The sequence below is a fragment of the Lagenorhynchus albirostris genome, chromosome 3 (genome assembly GCF_949774975.1).
Source record: "Lagenorhynchus albirostris chromosome 3, mLagAlb1.1, whole genome shotgun sequence".
Taxonomy (NCBI): Eukaryota; Metazoa; Chordata; class Mammalia; order Artiodactyla; family Delphinidae; genus Lagenorhynchus; species Lagenorhynchus albirostris.
The window spans coordinates 58,390,002-58,404,798 of NC_083097.1; positions in this window are offsets into that span (position 1 = coordinate 58,390,002).

Below are 14,797 nucleotides of genomic sequence, written 5' to 3' on the forward strand. Positions count from 1 at the left end.
AGAAGGGTTGACAAGTGGGGACTCCGGGAGGCCTCCCTGCCATCACCCGGCCCTGGGACGATAAAATCATTAACCTGGTAAAAGGGGAGCTAACGAACCACCTCCTTCAGCAGTGCCCTCCACAACCAAGCCTGCTCCCCAAGCAGAGGGGACCCCCTCACAATCCCTCAGGGCCTTGCAGCCTTGCTCACTGCGGGACAGCTCCTCTATCGGACACTTCTGACTTTGTCCACGTGGGGAAAGTTCCAAGGAGTCGGGGTGGGGAAGGGACAGAGTGGGGCAGCAGCCCACAGTCCCCCAGGTCCCCGCTGCTGATGAGGGCTACAACCCTGGGGCAGACGAAGCTCCCATCCTAAACACAGGCATCGATGCTGCCGAAATACACCTCTAGCCCAGATCTCTGACACTGGGCGGGGGCTGCCCTGCCCACCCTGAGCCCAGAGGAAGTTTCCCATCATCAGCGGATGCAAACCCCTCCTTGGCAGCGAAGGGCACGGAGTCCCGGAGGTGAACGGACCAGCCCAGCTCTGCAGAGCTCGGCCAGAGTGAAGCTGAGGCCCAGGGCCCCATCCGGTGTCCTACCTCCCTCCCCTGCCTCCCTGGGCCAGGCTGTCCTCAGGCAGAAGCAGGGAAACCTAGCGCTAGGCTCAGAGATTGTGCGGAGGGCTTGAAGAGAAGCACGCGGCAAGCCCAGAGAGAAAGGTTCCATGTTAAGTGCTTTCTCAGTCTTCTTTTGATTATCCAATTTTCAAGGGAATTTTTTTTCTCCTTTGGAAAATTATGAGAATATTTGAGGCTGGCAGATCACTCGTGTCCCCAACGGTCTGGTGACAAGAATTGCCTAGAGGTGGGAAAGGGTGGGGCAGATAAATGAGGAAGAGCAGGAGGAAGGCTAACACACAATGTCCACTTTGTACCCTACAGATGCCACACATTTTGTCGCCATTAACTCATCTAATCCTCACAACTCCATGAAGTAGACACTAGTCGTATGTCCATTTTACAGATCTGGACACTGACGCACAAGGAAATAAAAAGTAGCTAGACCATGTCATCCAGGTAGGTAGGTTTGATTATAAATGAAAATTCGGTGGACTGCTCAGCACACTGAAGGGCCCTTATAACTAAACCATTTCAGAGAGCATCAGTGTTCAGTAAAAGGAAGCTTCCAGAATTATTTTTAATCCAGAAGAGTAAAACATTCATGTCACTTTTGCAACCTGTTCAGAGACCTTTACTTGTCCAACTCCCCTACAACTTAGCCACCAGGAAAAACTAGCATCTCCCAATTGCCGCTGCTCATAAGGCACCTGCAAAACATGACCCACTCCCCACCACAGATGCCCAACAGGGAAGAATCTTCTTCAGCCATTATTTTAGAAGAGACAAGGTCTCTTTGAGCCCAGGAATTCCTCCTTAGTGTTTTCTCAATTGTTTCTTGAATGTTGATGGAGGATACTAAATTTAAGATAAAAGAGGATAAGAACAGAAAGCCCATGGAAAGAAATGTATTTCTTCTGCTATTTCTAAAAAATCTACCATCGACAAAGCAGGTGATGGGTACTTAGTCTCTTCTAAAGGTTGGCAAGTTCACCCCTTAAAAACTCCAGACCTCAGAGAGGTATCCACGCTTACACTGGACCTCAAATTGCAGTATTAAGTGAAACCGTTTCTCAAGCATTATTCCAGCAAATATGCTAGTTTTTAGACCATGTTTAAGACGAAGCCCTCCTCAGCCCCGGCTCCCTCTCCCTCATCCCCACCGGCGCCACGCACAGCAATCCCTTTGCCCTTCCATCAGAGGGAAACTAGCACAACAAGAGCCTTGTTTCTGATAAGAGTATCTGTCACTGACAAAGAAGAGGCAATGTGTTTTTTATTGAGTGGACCCTCATAATGAGCAATACACAAAAGATCGTTAATTATAAGCCATCCTTGGTCCCAAGCCCATACACACATTTGCATTTCCAAAAGCTCCACTCGGCCCTTTTGAAAGGCTTTGCCCTGGTTTTTGACAGGCTGGTGGGGAAATGGCTGTACCCAAAGGCACCGCCAGCATCAACACTCAGTGCGCAGGACATGTATTTAAATTTAAATAGCACAGTCTCCCGAGCCCGGCTGCCTGGGGAAGGATGTTCAGAGGTAACATGGGCACCGTCCTGGATTCTCACCACTGGAAAAACACATGTCAACTGAGAAGACAGAAGGCGTCATCCACATTGATGGTGAATTTCCTGCCTTTTGTGCATTTGTGTCACAGCACGAACACCACCCAAACAGAGAATTTTGCTGAGTTTTGGGACTGTGTACAAATGAAAAGAAGAAGGATATGTCCTGTTTAGAATAGCTCTGTTCTCCCTGGGAAATAGGGATTAACCTGTCGAACTAAAACAATTTATCGCAGCCGCTTCTTCAGATATGCTTTGTGGGCTCAACACACTGGGACAATCATCATGTTTATATTTTACATGACAAAGTGCTGTAAGATTGCTTGTTTTAAAAGAATAATGTGGGCATGCTTGTTCTCCACCATGCAAGGGATGTGCAGTATGTTCTGAAAGGATAGAGAACATGCTGTACAGGATTCCTAATCACACTTCTGGGTTAGGAAAGGGCAGGGTGGGGGGGCGATATGGAGCAGGGGGGAAGGGATCCCACCTGGTGAGCACCTTCCTAGCCTAAAAAAGTAAATGAACACATCATACGTCATCAGGGAAATGCAAATTAAGATGACAATGTGATACCACCACAGTCCCATTAGAATGGCCAAAATCCTGAACACTGACACCACCAAATGCTGGTGAGGATGTGGAGCAACAGGAACTCTCATTCACTGGTGGGAATGCCAACAGGTACAGCCACTTTGGAAGACAGTTTGGCAGCTTCCTGCAAAACTGAACATACTCTTTTCCTATGATCCAGCAATTGTGCTCCTTGGTATTTACCCAAAGGAGCTGAAAACTTATGTCCACACAATAACCTACACCGGGATGTTTATAGCAGCTTTATTCATAACTGCCACAACTTGGAAGCAACCAAGATGTCCTTCAGTAGGTGAATAAATAAGCTGTGTTACATCCAGATAATGAAATACTAGTCAATGCTAAAAAGAAATGAGCTATCAAGCCATGGAAAGACATGGAGGAAACATACATGCATGTCACTAAATGAAAGAAGCCACCCTCAAAAGGCTGGATACTGGATGATTCCGAACATATGACATTGTAGAAAAAGGCAAAACTATAAAGACAGTAAAAAAAAGAAAATCAGTGGTTGCCTGGGGTTGGAGGGGGAAGGGATGAACAGGCATACCACAGAAGATTTTTAAGTCAGTGAAAATACTCTGTATGATACTATAATGATGGATACATGTCATTATATGTTTGTCTAAACCCACAGGGTGTACAACACCAAAGTGAACCCTTATGAAAACTATGGACCTGAGGTGATGGTGATGTGTCAGTGTAGGTTCATCAACTGTAACAAATGTACCACTCTGGTGGGGATGTTGATAATGGAGGAGGCTATGCATGTGTAGGGCAGGTAGTATATGGGAAATCTCTGTACATGCCTCTCAATTTTGCTGTGAACCTAAAACTGCTCTAAAAAAAAATAAAGACAATTTTTTTAAATTTTTAAAGAAAAGCTTTAGGAGTTAAGTCAGGAGAACATCTTCCCCAGGTTTAGCCGGAGAATTCTCAATTGACTGAGACAGAATGAGCAACCGAATGACATCTGTGTGAACCCTCTATATGTATATGTGAGAATGAACGCAGTAGGAAACAACCCTTTAAATGAGGAATATTTCAGATTCTGCAATACAGAAATGGGTTCCCGATTTCAAACGGTTTTATGCAAACCATTGTTTGTAATTACTGTGATCCTAAAGTGTTGCATGTACACCAAATTTCTGTAAATCAATTTTTTCATCCCGTGAATTATAATCTCTGTCAGCTCTAAAGTTAATGATTCTATTACTGTGCTTTCTAAGGTGCTTATCTTTATTGTACATCCTTCTTTTTTAACATCTTTATTGGAGTATAATTGCTCTACAATGGTGTGTTAGTTTCTGCTTTATAACAAAGTGAATCAGCCATACATATACATATATCCCCATATCACCTGCCTCTCGCGTCTCCCTCCCACCCTCCCTATCCCACCCCTATAGGTGGTCACAAAGCACCAAGCTGATCTCCCTGTGCTATGCGGCTGCTTCCCACTAGCTATCTACTTTACATTTGGTAGTGCATATATGTCCATGCCACTCTCTCACTTCATCCCAGCTTACCCTTCCCTCTCCCAGTGTCCTCAAGTCCATTCTCTATGTCTGCGTCTTTATTACTGTCCTGCCCCTAGATTCTTCAGAACCTTTTTTTTTTTTAGACTCCATATATATGTGTTAGCATACAGTATTTGTTTTTCTCCTCTGACTTACTTCACTCTGTATGACGGTCTCTAGGTCCATCCACCTCACTACAAATAACTCAATTTCATTTCCTTTTACGGTAGAGTAATATTCCATCGTATATATGTGCCACATCTTCTTTATCCATTCATCTGTCGACGGACGCTTAGGTTGCTTCCATGTCCTGGCTATTGTAAATAGAGCTGCAATGAACATTGTGGTACATGACTCTTTTCAAATTATGGTTTTCTCAGGGTATGTGCCCAGTAGTGGGATTGCTGGGTTGTATGGTAGTTCTATTTTTAGTTTTTTGAGGAACCTCCATACTGTTCTCCATAGTGGCTGTATCAATTTACATTCCCACCAACAGTGCAGGAGGGTTCCCTTTTCTCCACACCCTCTCCAGCATTTATTGTTTGTAGATTTTTTGATGATGGCCATTCTGACTGGTGTGAGGTGATATCTCATTGTAGTTTTGATTTGCATTTCTCTAATGATTAGTGATGTTGAGCATCCTTTCATGTATGTACATCCTTCTTAACTTTAATTTCCCCCAATATTCTGTCTTTCCCTTTTATTCATTCATCAAATATTAATTCGGCGAGTATTATAGGTCAGGCACAGCTCTAAGCATGGAAGTGTGTTCATGTTTATTTGCCATTCTGCCTTTTTATTTACAGTCTGTGACTATTTAGGATGATGTTGTAAGAGCACACACAAAAGTTGTAAAAGTGATAGTGATGACTGTTGAAATAGAGAGGTTACAGAGAAGATTTAGATGTTGATGAGATGGTAGGATAACGGGACGAAATAGTGAGACGGAAAAACTAATGAGTCTTCTCAGTGTGGACAGGTATAGCTTGGAATACTAATCTAGTTTATCTCTGTGCCTTCCTACCCTCTTTTTTTCTCCCACTTGCACCCCGGGGATTTTTCTGTTCTCTAGCCTATACCACAGCAGGAAAAAAATAATTATTCAAAGGAACTACTTCCTTTTCAAAACATTGCATCACTCCAATCTGTCTGAGGTTCTCAGCTAATAGAGCCAAAACATTGAGAGTTTTTCTATGTATGCAAGAAAACACAAAATCAGAAAGAGGTGGAATTGATTTAGAACAGCTATTTGATCTAACTGAAAAGTAATGCTTCACAGAGTGACATATTGAAACTTCTGCAACTGCTATCTTCTTGTAAACTTGTAAATGGTAATGATTTGGGGGGAAAAAAGTGAATGGAGTTCTCAAATAATAACTCATTCTTAGTATCACCATTTTGCTCCCTGACTTTTAGAAGTTCTGTTATACACTGTACGTATCAATGAAATGACATGACCCAGTTATTAATGGCTCTCATCATAAAATGAATGTGCACCTGTCCTCTACAGCCACACCATGGCTGTTGAATGCTTTTCCCAGATAAAATGGTGAATCACTTTTCCCTGTCCCTTAATGAGGATTACATCCCAATACAGAGGTAAACTTCCCCACTTCAAGTTTTGATCACTCCATTCACATTATTTAGGAGGAAAACTCCAAGTCTCCAAAAACTCAAAAATTCCAGGACTTTTAGTCAACACTTGCCTTAAAAGAGCATGTGTTTCCTCACTAGGACATGAGCAATAAGCCCACAGATCTGCTGAGACAGCAGCACAGTGCCTGGTATACAGGAGGTACTCAATTAATGGTGGCTGAAATGAAGGAGATCAGTTGTCCTTTAAAGAGAACAAGAGTATATTCTTTGCATCTTAACTTTTCACGTTTATTATCAGGAAAATATTCCCTGCTGAGACAGGTTTGCCCAGAGCATACAAAAGAATGACAGTTGGAAGTTCAGAAAGAAACTTGCCCCCAAAGAACATGAGGCTTACAGAAATGGATACAGCTGTACATGACTGCAATCACCCCAGGTAAACCGGGCCACCTTAGCATTCCAGGTAAGTGAGATGTGTAAATAACTCTCATCTTCAAAGACGAAAGAACACAAAACATGTGGAGGTACTTAGCAGAGGGATTAAGAGCATGGGCTGGATTCGGATCACTGGCTTTGGGCAAATTGCTCAGGGCAATTTGCTAAACCTTTCTAAATCTCAGGTTCCTCATCTACAAAATGAAAATAATATAGTTGCCTCCTAAGGTTGTTGGCAGGATTAAGTGAGATCGTGTGCTAAGAAATATTGAATAAATGTAAGCTATTAATCATAATGATCTTGATGAAACAAAATAATTCAAGGGACCAAAAAAAGAAAAATGAGCTTACAAAGGAAGTGATTTCAGGTTGGCCAGATGAGAACACCCACCAGTAGAAGCTTTCTCCCTTAGTTTGTCCCCCACCCACTAAAGCAGGATTCTCAACCCGCGATCTACAGCACCTTCAGACTCCCTGAAGCTGAAAGAAAAATATTTGCATATGTACAGTCTCCTAAAAAAGGAGCCCATAGTGTTTATAAGATTCTCAAAGGAGTCTGGCACCTCCCCAAAATTAGGAATCGCTGCCCTGGGGTATAGCAAACTCTTAAGCTGAGTCTCGTTTTCAAATCTAAATGTACACAAAACTCCCTTTCTTCTTCCTCTTTTGGTTTAGCCAACACATGCTGGGCTTTTCAAAAGAATTTTACTAGGAAGCTAAGGAGGAATTGAAAGGGAAATGGAGCATATACAAAAAAAAAAAAAAGGTGAACATCAAAAGCACAGTTACGACGACAGTACAGTCACACTGGCTGCGCAAGCTTGCAGGTGTGTGGGCCCAGATCCCTTCCTTCCCAGCTCCTCTCCTTTCTCCCTTGGAAGATTCACTGTTTTCTTTTATTTAGAAGTAGAATTCATTTAGAGAATTTGCCATCTGCTTGGATTTGTTCATATACATACAGACCATTGCTTCTTTCTTATCATAATTCCCAAAGGAGAGTTTACTAAGAATCAAAAGGGTCTGGGAATTATCCAATCTCTCGATGACTAGATGACTGGGAAGACATGCAGAGGAGATTAGAAAGAAAGAGAATCTGGGGAGAACCAGAAAAGGTAAAGAAAAATCACGTTAGAGCCCTAAAGTATCAACAAAAGCATTTCTTTTAATAAGCAAGTGCACCGTTATCAGTTATTAAGAATGTAATGCTCATGAGTTTCAGAGGCTTTTCTGAATAACAGATTCTTTTTCTGGGGGAGGGATCAGAGGTGATTAAGTAATACAAAGATATCAGGTCTATTAGAGCTCTGGATACGCTCTCCTTCCCTTCCTCTGTCATTGTCTGAATGCATGAGGGCCTTCCTAAAAGGGGAAGGAAGCGTGAAAAATAGGAGACTTTCTGAAAATCATTCACATTCAATCCACAAACACTGACTGAGCCCTTATTGACTGCCAGTCTCCGGACTAGGCTCTAGAAAGTAGGAAAATGAGTAAGATCGAGGTCATGTCTTCAAGAAGTTCTTAATCTAAGGAAAGATATAAGCAATAAACAAATATCATTCCCAGTGATAAGTATGTTATTAATTGTGTAACAGGGAGCCAGAAGAGGAGTAAGATTGGAGGAAATGCATCCCATACTGAAGATCATACTACCCTACTTTTTATAAAACTATCTCTGGGGGCTTCCCTGGTGGCACAGTGGTTAAGAATCCACCTGCCAATGCAGGGGACACGGGTTCGAGCTCTGGTCCAGGAAGATCCCACATGCCGCAGAGCAACTAAGCCCGTGCGCCACAACTACTGAGCCTGTGCTCTAGAGCCTGCGAGCCACAACTGCTGAGCCCGTGTGCCACAACTACTGAAGCCCGTGTGCCTAGAGCCCGTGCTCCGCAATGAGAGAAGCCACCTCAATGAGAAGCCCGTACACCACAACAAAGAGTAGCCCCTGCTCGCCGCAACTAGAGAAAGACCGCGCACAACAACGAAGACCCAACTCAGCCATAAATAAATAAATAAATAAATATTTTAAAAACACAGCTATCTCTTGGATCTGCCTTTTCCTGACTACAACCACCCCATGCTCCTCTTAGACCCATAAGCCAAAGTTGACCTGACAAAATTTCCTGGGATCAAAGCATTTCATGGTAAAGTCCAGAGATGAGCCCCCCTGAGCATTTTGGTTATAGGGAAAGTAATTTCTTCCCACTTTCAAGGAAGAAGAAAAAGAGAGTTGTTTTTTTCCCCATGGATTGAGCCCTTGCACTGTAATCTTTCCTTTTGCTTCCAGAATACCTTGTTCTGCAAAACTCAGAAATTTGTGACACAGAAACTACTTTGCCAGAGAGTAAGGAAATCTCAGGGTGTGAGTGCCATAAAGGTAGGAAAACTATGGGCACACAGGATGTTACTTCCAAGCTCTCCTTCCTGGCCCTACTTCTCTCACCAAGGAAGCTACAGCCTTCTTGCATGGGCCCCAGTCCAATTCTAAACCAAAACTGTTCTCCCCACCATCACAGGAACCTCTCAGCGAGTCACTGAGAGACTGAAACCTTGGGTGACAACAGGTGTGGGTAAGGAAAGGGAACAAGACAGGCCAACCCTGGGGTCCCCCAGAGGGGAAAGGAAAGGGATCCCAGAAAACTCCATTGTTATGGGCAGAAGGCACAGCTTTTCACACCTCAACTTCCTGGAATTCCCACTAACCCACATACCACCACACTCACTTCTCTCTCCTGGGCTCCATGCCCACCTTTCAGACCTGCACCAGGCCTGCCCATCTGGAATCCCCAACCTGGGCCAGGTTTGTGGACACCACAGCTGGTAGATGGATGTTTCCTCACTGCTGCTGCAGTAGGAGAAGAGTTTCTAACTCAAAGTTAGCACTGAGGACCACAACTGAGCTCTCCAATTATACCCTTCTACACACACACACACACACACACACACACACACACACACTTGTCTTCCTGTACTCCTTATCTTTAGGATGGCTCCACTGGGATGGTTAATTTTGTGTCAACTTGACTGACCAGAGGATGCCCAGATTAAATGTTATTTCTGGGTGTGTCTGTGTGGGTATTTCCAGATGAGATTAGTATTCGAATCAGTGGACTCTATAAAGGCGATTGCCCTCCCCAATGTGGATGGGTGCTATGGTCTGAAAATTTGTATCCCCCAAAATTCATATCCTAACCCCCAAGGTGATATTAGGAGGTGGGGTTTGGGGGAGATGCTAAGGTCATGAGGGTGGAATCCTCATGAATGGGATTAGTGCCCTTATAGAAGAGGCCCCACAGAGCTCCTTAGCATCTTTCCACCACACGAGGACACAGCTAGACGCTGGCGGTCTAAACCCCAAAAGAGGGCTCTCACCAGAACCAGACCATACCGGCACCCTGATCGTCAACTTCCAGCCTCCGAAACTGTGAGAAATGAGCTTCTGTTGTTGTAAGTCACCCAGTCTATGGTATAGCATCCCAAATGGACCAAGACATTGGACATCAACCAATCTTCTGGGGGACTAAATAGAACAAAGGACAGAGGAAGGAGGGATTTGTTTCCTTTATTTTTCTGCCTCACTGATGGAGGTGGGACATCTCATCTTCTCCAGCCCTCAGACTGGGGTTTATACCATTGACTCCTCTGGTTCTTAGCACTTTGGAATCTGACCAGATTATATCCCCAACTGTCCTAGGTCTACAGATTATGGGACTTCTCAGTCTCCATAATTATCTGAGCCAATTCCTCCTACTGATTTTTTTCCTCTGGAGAGCCCTGATGTATACACTCCACCACCCTCCAAGCCCCCACACCTGACAGTAAGACCTCAAATCTCTCCCTTACCTCCCTCATCTGAATTGTCCAAGTCCTAGAGACTCAAGCCATCATCACTTCTTGCCTAGATTACCGCAATCATCCTAAGTGTTCTCTCTCTGCTTCCAGTCTGGTCCCTCCACCCACCCTTTTCCAAATAATTCACCACAGAGCAGCCACAAAAATAAAGTGAAGCTACTCATACTTAAAATCATTCAGAGAGGGACTTCTCTGGTGGCGCAGTGGTTAAGAATCTGCCTGCCAATGCAGGGTACACGGGTTCGAGCCCTGGTCCAGGAAGATGCCACATGCCGCAGAGCAACTAAGCCTGTGCACCACAACTATTGAGCCTGCACTCTACAGCCCATGAGCCACAACTACTGAGCCCGCGTGCCACAACTACTGAAGCCCGTGTGCCTAGAGCTCATGCTCCGCAACAAGAAAAGCCACCGCAATGAGAAGCCTGTGCATCACAACGGAGAGTAGCCCCCGCTCTCCACAACTAGAGAGAGCCCGCACGCAGCAATGAAGACGCAATGCAGCCATAGATAAATAAATAAATTTATTTAAAAAAGAAAATCATTCAGAGAATTCCCAGTGCCTAGGGAACAAAGTTGAAATAACTCTGTATATCATCTATGACACTTTCTGATCTAGCTTGTCAACTACTACCCAGCATACATTGTGCCTTACCCATGATAAACTCCTTGCTACCTCCCAAAATGGATTTGTTTACTCAGTTAAAACAAAAGAGAATTTACTGAAAGGATATGGGGGTTGAGGCTTGGGAAGTGGTAGGAACCATGAAGACTCAGGAGGAAATAGAAAGCACAGCAAGAGTGTTCTAATGGGAACAATCTAGTAGGCATGCCACGACTGCAATGAATTACCTCCAAGACTTCTGTCCAGCCCTGGAGCAAGGGCAAAGTTCTAGAAGAAAGCATCTGAATGGCACAAGCTTCGCTCAGTGCCATGGCTGTACTGAGGTCGGATAAGGGAGGATGCGGCTCATTCAGCTCTCTAGTAGGAAGAAGGGACCTGTGTATTCCTCCTGCCAATAGCACCACAGGGGGGAAGAGGTATGGGGAGAGGTAAGTTTCCAAAGGAAATCAGTGTGATATAAGGGAAAGGGTGCAGATGCTGGTCACGGAAAAGTAACGAGTATATACCTCATAACCCTGCTTTTCTTCACACTTGAAACACTATCTCACACTACCCACCCACTTCTACCACCCCCATTCTGCCTGATGGATGCTTACTTTTCTTTGTAGGCTTAGCCCTGCCATTATCTCCTCCAGGAAGTCTTTGACCCTCAGAGTGAATGTTAGGGGCCCCTTATCTGCATATCATTATCACAGTTCTTATACCAAACTGAAATCCTTTCTTAGTCCTCTTCCACAATTATGGGCTAAATGGCTCCTTGTGAACTGACAAGGGATCCAAACCACCCAGCGCAGTGCTGCAAAAAAAAAAAATGTGGATGAGTTTCAAACTTAAAAATAGTGACCTGTGGGCTTCCCTGGTGGCGCAGTGGTTGAGAGTCCGCCTGCCGATGCAGGGGACGCGGGCTCGTGCCCCAGTCCGGGAAGATCCCACATGCCGCGGAGCAGCTGGGCCCGTGAGCCATGGCCACTGAGCCTGCGTGTCCGGAGCCTGTGCTCCGCAACGGGAGAGGCCACGACAGTGAGAGGCCCGCGTACTGCAAAAAAGAAAAAAAAAAAAAGTGACCTGCCAAATATGATTTTTTGGACTGCTTTATTAAGCCATGTTTAATGAAGGAAATGGAGGTTTCTCTGGGAATCCCTAAGACATTCTTGCATAATTCATGTGTCTCGATGCTGTCCCATGATTTGCATACTGCACTGCTAAGGGGATTCTAGAACCAAGTCCAGTTTCACCTCTGGTTCCCCACTGATATAATTCAGCACCCTATCATGACTATTCTCTCCAAGCTAAAGCAAATAAACTCACTGAAAGCTTGGTTGGGAGTCTTAATCTGCAGGAATTTTCTGTTTGTTTCATTATCTGCAAAGGATTTCAGTTTAATCTGTAGAAACATACTAATATATTTCTATAGCCATCTTGTGTGCTTTTGAGAATGATTCACTCATTTTTAAACCATGTTCCTCCTAAATTAGCCTGGCTCTCCTCCAGATCCATTTCTTTAGAGGATATTGCAAAGTTATTACAAAAGTGCTCGCTAAGTGAATCACTGATGGGCTTAATAAAGTCATGTAAGAGAGAATTCATCCATATTGAGTGGACTTCGTCAGGCACTGAGCCATATTAGGAGAGTAACTCAGGTTATATGGGAAACAAAGGACAACATCAATCTAGCAGTAGCAGGAATGGTAGATGTTCCAAAGGTAGCATCAGGAGAACTGTTGCTGTTCTCATCCCCAGAGGCCGAGGACTGGTCTCAAGATGGCATTTTAGGCTTATGTTTTGAAGTCATTTCCTCTAAACTCTTAGAAATTATAGGTAACATATTTTAAAAGACTAAATTTAAAAGATAGTAAGGGGGAAAGTAAAGCATGAGCCTATATACACACACATAAAGAAAAAAAAATCTGTGCACTAGAAATTGAACAGAAAACTACAGTAAGTTATTAAAGCTGTGAGTCTGGTGGGCTCTAGAGGCGCCGAGACAGGCAAGACAACTCCTCCACGGTACAGGGCAGCAAAGGTGCCTTAGATGGTTGGAGCTTGGATCCAGGCTCTTTGCTTAAACATTTACCCAGAGCAAGCTCCTGGGCCCCACACACACTGAGGCCAAACAAACCAAAACGTCGGAGTTCGGAGCAGAGAAAGGTTTATTACAGGGCCGAGCAATGAGGACGGGTGGCTTGTGCCCAAAAAACCCCCCAAACTCCCCGAAGGGTTTCAGCAAAACATTTTTACAAGCCAGTTGAGGGACGGGAGTCACAGGGCATGTGATCAGCTAATGCAAAATTCTCTGACTGGTCGATGGTGAAGTAACAGGGCGGTTAACATTACCACAGAAGGTCTGTGGGCTACGCGTTCATGATCATCAAGGAGTTAATTTCTTCCATTTTGGTGGTAGTTTTTAGCATCTGAAAAACTCGAAGTAAGCATTTGTATTCGTTTATTTATTTTTATTGAGATATATTTGACATAGAACACTGTAAGTTTAAGGTGTACACATGTATTGATACATTTATATTGCAATTTGATTGCCATTGTGGCATTAGCTAACATCACATAATTTTCATTTCTTCTAGTGTTGGGAACAATTAAGATCTATTCTCTTAGCAAGATTAATGTTTATAATACAGTTTTGTTGTCTATAATCACTGTACTGTGTGTTAGACCTCTAGGACTTATTTATCTGCTAGTTGCAAGTATATACCCTTAAACAACATCTCTCCCATCCCCCTACCTTCCAGCCACTGATAAGCACCATTTTACTCTCTGCATTTATGAGTTTGTTTTCTTTTTAGGTTTGACATATAAGAGATATCATACATTATTTACCTTTCTCCATCTGACTTATCTCACTTAGCATAATATCCTCAAGTTTCAGCCATATTGTTGCAAATAGCAGAATTTCCTTTTTTCTCATGGCTGAATAGTATATATATATATATGTGTATATATATATATACATATATATATATATATATATATATATATATACCACATCTTCTTTATCCATTCATTCATTGATGGACACTTAGGCTGTTTCCATATCTTTTCTTTGTGAGTCCTGCAATAAACATAGGAGTGCATGTATCTCTTTGATAATCTGTTCTCATTTCCTTTGGATATATACCCAGAAGTAAGATTGCTGGATCATAAGGCAATTCTATTTTAATTTTTTGAAGGACATCCATACTGTTCTCCATAGTGGCTGAACCATTTTACAATCCAACCAACAGTGCGCAAGGGTTCCCTTTACTCCACATCTTTGCCAACACTTGTTATCTCTTCTTAATTATGGCCTTTCTTACAGGTGTGAGATAATATCACATCATGGTTTTGATTTGCATTTCCCTGATGATTAGTGATGTTAATCACATTTTCATGTACCTGTTGGCCATTTGGATGTCTTTGGAAAAATGTCTTTAGCCCCTCTGTGCATTTCTTAATTTGTGTTTTTGTTATTGAATTGTATGAGTTTTTTATATATGTTGAACATTAACCCCTTATCCAATACATGGTTTGCAAAATTTTTCTCCTATTCTGTAGTTTGCCTTTTCATTTTGTTGATTTTTTTTCTGTACATAAGCTTCTAAGTTTGATGTAGTCCCATGATTTTTTTCTTTTGTTGTTCAAGCAAGCATTTTTTTAAATACAAATTTATTTATTTATTTTTATTTGTTTATTTTTGGCAGCACCGTGCCTTCGTTGTTGCGCGTGGGCTTTCTCTACTTGCAGCGAGCGGGGGCTACTCTTCATTGTGGTGCGCGGGCTTCTCATTGCGGTGGCTTCTCTTGTTGCAGAGCATGGGCTCTAGGCACGCCGGCTTCAGTAGTTGTGGCTCATGGGCTCTAGAGCGCAGGCTCAGTAGTTGTGGTGCACGGGCTTAGCTGCTCCGCGGCATGTGGGATCTTCCCAGACCAGGGCTCGAACCCATGTCCCCTGCATTGGCAGGCAGATTCTTAACCACTGTGCCACCAGAGAATCCCTAAGCAAGCATTTTAAATCAATACAATA